Here is a 6601-nt window from a genome sequence, read left to right on the forward strand (position 1 = left end):
ATGTTCACCAGGAAGGGAAGAGAGTTTATTTAAGGCATGGTTATACCTAGGTCATCTATTCAAATAAATACAATTGCCCCAACTCATACAACTGATCATATCTGCTCTAACTTTGCTCCAGGAAAATACCTGGTTATTGGAATAGAGAAGGAAGACTAAGCTAATCAAATGATCCCATGTAATTAAAGTTCATTGATGCATGGGCTAGATTTCTTAGCAGTATATGCTTGTAAATGAATTGTATTCCAATGGTTCATTTGTAAATTAGTTGGGTGGAACATGAAATTCATTTTTCCATTTAAAAAATACTTACGAGAAGTGGTTACATTTCTAGCCTGGCCTTCCAAACTTACCTAGCCAGTAACTTTGCTAGAATAAGGTATATTCACAATGGGTTGATATCACTTTGATGTGCATAGCTAAACAAAGTGGAAGAAAGAAAATTGAATGATAATTTCTTTTTTTAAAAATGTGTCTTGAAGGCTCATGCTTTGGGGGAAAAAAAGACAGTTTTAAAACAAAAGGGGTGTGTGTGTTCACTTCAGCAGCACATATACCAAAATTGGAATGATACAGAGAAGATTAGCATGGCCCCTGGGCAAGGATGACACACAAATTCCTAAAACAAAAGGGATGTGATAGATAAAATTTTAGGAATATTCTAAAGCAGATTTGGGGAGAAATCTGAATCTTTAGGATACTATCCCCAACTCAGAAAACAAACCAGGGATCACCAGGAAAGTTTTGGTGTTCATGGGATTAATTCTCCCCGACCTCATTCTCTAGTCATATCATGACCTCCTCCATGGGCAACAGATATATGTTGATCTACCCTCATGGCATCCCTTCCTTCTTTTGTTGGTGATAGCATCTCAATATACCTTTAGAGCAAATATCCCTACTCTTCTCTTAATTTATGTAGTTTACATAGAACTGACTCCATCTCTGGGGTTAAGAAATGTAACCAGGAATTTAGGCCAGTCTGAGCATTCCAGTTCCCAACTGATTGATTATTCCAGAGATGAACACATGACCTTAGGAGTTCCAGTCAGAAAATGTGCATGACTCTTACCAGGACTATTGGGAAAAAAGACCTTCATTCCCCTAGAGTGTCTAAGCTTTTAAGATGCAAGCCTGGTGCTGCTTATAAAAAATAAAAGTAAATAAATAATAAAAATTTAAAAAGTCAAGCCTACTTGGAAATTAAGCCAACACAGGAAGGCAGAGCTAAAGGATGTACAAAGATAAATTCCTGACCACAATTTTTAAACACCCGTGCCTCAAACCTATTTCTTGAATACATGAGCCAGTGATTTTTTTCCTTTGTTTCAGGAATTTTTCAGTTGGCTTTCTGTCACTTTCAAGCAAAAGAGTTGGTTTATTTTACAACAAATGTCAACTAGTAATGTATGTTTTAGACTACTTCTATGGGAATACCAAGGAAGATCCACCCAACCTCTTTCCAGATTTTGACACCAGGTGAATTGGCTTCTAGATAATTCCAAGGGAATTTGAATTACATGATACAAGTTGTTTTGTTATATTTTGTTCATCTATGTATGACTTTCCTTTTCTTGATTTGGGTTAATTCTTACCACTGATCACCCATTGTTAGTGACATTTTATTCCTCCCTTCTCTGCCCCCAGGGAGATTATAGAAATTTAACAAAAAGAGAAAGAGGGAATTATAGAAATGTAACAAAGATAGAAATATTTTTTTATTAGAGAATGGGAGTTCTTATCCTCTGTTTCACTATTAATATGCATGTCTTAGCAAAACCACTTTAGTCTCTTGAGGTCTCTCCTCCCATATTTGTGAATAAGCAACTGTGATTCTGGGACTTCTGAAGTAATTAGAGGCGGAAGGGAAAGGATGGTGGATCAGGGCTAAACAAAGCCATGGGGACAGATAAGAAAGGGATTCCCTGAGATGTGATAAACTGAGGTGAGAGAAGCAGAAGACAGGAAAAGTTGGCATGCCTTGGACATAATCCCAGTCAAAGGAAAGACAGTGGTTGAGAATAGACAGAGTCAAACAATTCCCTGGGGGAGGCCTCTGGCAGTGGCCCCAGACAGGGGCTAATAGATCAGGCTTTGCAGACCCATAAGGAGCTGTCCATTGACTGAAGGCTGTAATCTTCACTTTTCCCGAATGCTCTCAAGAAGTCTATGCTTAATAAATCTGGTCATTTATGTGACTCCTATAGTAAAACCCAGATGAGGAAACACTTAACCTTTTATAACAAGGAGGTGGGAGGGAAAGAGAGAGATTTTATGACACAGGATTTTTTTCTCTGAAAAGGAACATAACCCTGGTTAATACAAGCAAGAATTTTCAACTTACTGGAGTAATTAGTTGACATTTGGTTATAAAATAAACCAATTTTAAAGTGCTGATTTCTGCTTTTTCTATAGCTACTTAATGTCCACAGAAAGGTTTTAATTCCAAATGGAATGTATTGCTGGTAGTACATTAACAAGCTATTTAAGATATTAAAGCCACATAATATGCACAGACTTAAATGCAGCTGTATAAAGCCAGCCTTGAATTGTATGTATTATATATTTGTCAACATATTCCTTTTGGGAGATGCTAATTTTATTGCCAAAGGTTACTTGATACATGTTCTAGGGGGCTTTCCTCACTAGGTGATGAACACATGAAAAGAAAATTTGTGTTTGTCTTGTGTCTACTCTAAAAAAAAAAAAATGCGCATTATAATGAATTAAAAATCATTAGCCATTAAAATGACAGAATTCAAGGGACTTCCATGACAGGAAAAATGGAGTAGAAATACTTTTTCTTATTCCTCCTGCTAAGTATAACTAAAAACCCTGTGCATTACATACAGAGAAAACATAAGGAAATTCTGAAAGGTGGAGAGAAGACAGATGATCTGAGGGCCTTGTGACCCAAGTAACACACAGTGATAAGCTTCCTTGGTTTGTTGGGTTTTGGGCATTTTCAGGTTTGGTGATCTATCTATCTATCTATCTATCTATCTATCTATCTATCTATTGGAGGGGCGGTTGTTTTGCTTCATATATTCTAGACAGAAGACACCAGCAATCCAGAAATTCTAATAGGCACAGACAAAAGAAATTCCAACTAAATTCTGCTCTCTCCAGACAAAGGCCAGCAAAAAGGCAGCCTAGCAAGCTAGACCGAAACCTTTCAGAAAATAACTGCTCTACTCCAGCCACACGCCACAAAAAAACGCCATGGCCCCTTCCCAGCCTGTAACAGCAAAGGCTGATGTGGGAACCTAGATGTCACCTCTGCCAAACTGAACAAAGCACCCCAAACACTCTGCTAAAGCAGTAACAAAAGGCAGAGCAGGTAGCCAAGATTTCATCCCCACAAGAACAGTAACAAGCCTCCCTGTTCCACACTAAAAGACTAGTAGGGAGCAGGAACTACTTTGCCTAGTAATGTCAGGGAAAGCCAGCTAAAACAGAAGGTTTAAGTAAGATTCAGAAATACCCAAAAATTTATAAAACCCCAAATGTCCAGGTTTTAATAAAAAACCACACATCATACTAAGAACCAGAAATATCGTGCATTTAATAAAAAACATCAATAAATGCCAACACAATGCTGACATAGATGTTAGAATCACACGACAAAATGTTTAAAGCAGCCACCATAAAAATGCTTTGAGGAGCAATTAAGAATACACTTAAAACAAACGGGGGAAAAAAAAGCATAAAGTTTCAGCAAAGGAATAAAAATCTTTCTGAAGAAATAGAAGATATAAGAAAGACAAAATGGAAATTTTAAACCTGAATACAATAACAACAAATGGAATTTTAAACCTAAAATAAAATAACTAAAATTTAAAAGCTCCTTGGAAGGGCTGAAAATCAGAATGGAGAGGATAGATGAAAGAATATTGAACTTGAAAATAAAGCAATATAAATTACTCAACCTTAACAGGAAGAAAGCAGATTTAAAAAATAAATAAACAGAGCCTCAGGAATCCATGGGACTACAACAAAAGATCTAACCATTGGATCATGTCATTTGAGTCCCAGAAGGATAGGAAAAGGATGCAGGACTAAAAAACTATTTGAGAAAATAATGGCTGAATTCTTCCTGATTTGGCAAAAGACATAAACCTACAGACTCAAAAACCTAAGTGAATCAATTTTCTCACAGTTCTGGATGCTAGAAGTCTAAGATCTAAGTCCCAGCAAATGAGTGTTTGGTGAGGACTTTCCTCCTGGCTTATAGATGACTATTTTCTCACTCCATCCTCACATGGCTTTTCCTCTGTGCATGCATGGAGAGAGATGGAGAGGGAGAGAGAGAGATCTGGTATCTCTTTCTCACAAGAACACCAGTCCTGTCCAATTAGGAATCCACCCTTATGACTTCATTTAACCTTACTTAGCTCCTTAAAGTCCCCATCTCCAAAGGCAGTTACATTGGGCATTAGGGTTTCAACATATGAATTTGGGAGAGACATAATTCAGTCCATAACACCAGGACACATCATGATCAAACTTCTTAAAAGTAAACACAAAGAAAATATCTTCAATGCAGTGAGGGAAATGACTCCTCATGGAAAACAATTTGGATGATAATGAATTTCTCATAAACAACAATGGAGACCAGAAGGAATTCCCACATTTTTCAAGGGAAAAAAAAAAATTGAAATGCCAAGCCAGAACCTTCTATCCAGAGACGTCATCCTTCATAAATTAAGGAGAAATCAAGACATTTCTTTAATAAAGGAAAACGTAAGAAAATTTGTCTCTAGCAGTTCTACTCTAAAATAATGACTAAAGGAAATTTTCTAAGCAGAAAGGAAATAATAAGAGAAGGGACTTGGAAATATCAGGAAAGAAGAAAGAACATGGTAAACAAAAATATGGATAAATGTAATAGGCTTTCCTTCTCCTCCTCAATTCTCTAATTTATATTTGATAGTTGAAGCCAAAATTATAATGCCATTGGATGTGGTTTTAAATGTATGGACAGGAAATATTTAAGACAATTATATTATACATGAGGGAAAATAAAGAAATATAAAGGAAGGCAAATTTTCTATACTTCACTCAAGCTAGCAAAATGAAAATTCCAATAGACTGTGATGTCATGTATATCTAATGTAATACTTAGAGTAACTGCCAAAAAAGCTATGCAAAGAGATATACTCAAAAACACTATAGATAAAAGAAAATTGAATTCTAGAAAATGTACAAATAGAAAGGCAGAAAAAAGAAAACAGAGAAACAAGACAAAAACAAAAAACCTGAGAGAACAAACAGCAAACAAAAATAAAATGACAGGTTTAAGCGCTAACATAATAATTTCATTAAACGTAAATGGTCTAAATACACCAATTAAAGGATAGAAATTACACTATCTACTCACTTTAAATATAACACTGCTGACAGATTGAAATTAAAATTATGGAAAAATATATATCCTGGAAACATTAATCAAAAGAAAGGTAATTACATGCAAAAAAAAATGAAATTGAACATGGTAACTCACACCACTCACAAGAACCTACTCAAATGGATTAAGATGTAAATGTAAGAGCTGAAACTATAGAAGTCTTAGAAAAAAAAGTAAGTGTATATTTTCATGACTTTAGATTATATAGTGGTTTCTTAGATATGACACTTAAAGCATATACAATTAAACAAAAAAACACATAAGTTGGAATTCACCAAAATTGAAAACTTTTGTGCTTCAAAAGACAATATCAAGAAAATGAAAAGACAACCCACAGAATGGAAGAATATATCTGAAAAATCACATATCTGATAATACTGACAAAGAATAAAAGAGAAGGCACAAATTCCCAATAGCAGGAACAAAACACAGGAGAGCACTACAGACCCTGCAGACAGCAAAAGCAAAATAAGGGAACACTATGAACAACTCTGCACACATAAATTTGACAATTTGTATGAAATTCACCAATTCTTCAAAAAAAAGCACAAACTGCTACAACACATTCAGTGTGAAGTAGACCATTTGAATAGTCCTGTAGCTATTGAGGAATTTGAATTCATAATTTTAAAACTCCCAGAAAAGAAATCTCCAGGCCCAAATTGTTTCACTGGAGAATTCTATCAAACGTTTAAAGTAACACTGACTGTATACAGTCTCTTCCAGAAAATAGAAGAGAAGGGAACAATTCCCAAGTCACAAGGACACCAAGCTATGCTGAGTGAAAAAGTCAATTCCAAAAGGTTATGTGCTATATAATGCTATCCATGTAACATCCTAAAAATGACAAAATTCTAGAAATGGAGAGCAATTAGTGTTTGCCAGGATTAGGGAGGGAATAGGGGCTGGAGGAAGGTTGGTATGTCTATAAAAGGGTGACATGAAGAAACTTGTGGTCATGCAAATGTTTTGTTTTTGATTGTACCAATATCAATATCCTGGCTGTGATATTGTCCTATACCTTTGCAATATTTTGCCATTGGGAGAGACTGGGTAAAAGGTATATGATTATTTCTTACAACTGCTTGTGAATCAACCTACATTTGGAAATAATCACAATTGTCTCAAAATAAAAAGTTTAATTTAAAAAGACATTTCATTAGTGTGAATGCAGCCATCTGCTGACAATGATAG

The 6601-nt window shown here is 35.4% G+C and overlaps 1 non-coding gene across 1 annotated transcript; it reads left to right on the top strand.

Annotated features, from left to right (window-relative positions):
* The first annotated feature begins 532 nt into the window (after positions 1 to 532).
* On the top strand, positions 533 to 639 carry LOC123834971 (U6 spliceosomal RNA). Its single transcript, XR_006788546.1, has one exon. It is a non-coding gene; the product is annotated as a U6 spliceosomal RNA (small nuclear RNA).
* The last annotated feature ends 5962 nt before the right edge of the window (positions 640 to 6601 follow it).

The sequence above is a fragment of the Mirounga angustirostris genome, unplaced genomic scaffold (assembly GCF_029215605.1).
Source record: "Mirounga angustirostris isolate CCGP_5_RB_7025 unplaced genomic scaffold, mMirAng1.0.hap1 SCAF_1, whole genome shotgun sequence".
Lineage (NCBI taxonomy): Eukaryota > Metazoa > Chordata > Mammalia > Carnivora > Phocidae > Mirounga > Mirounga angustirostris.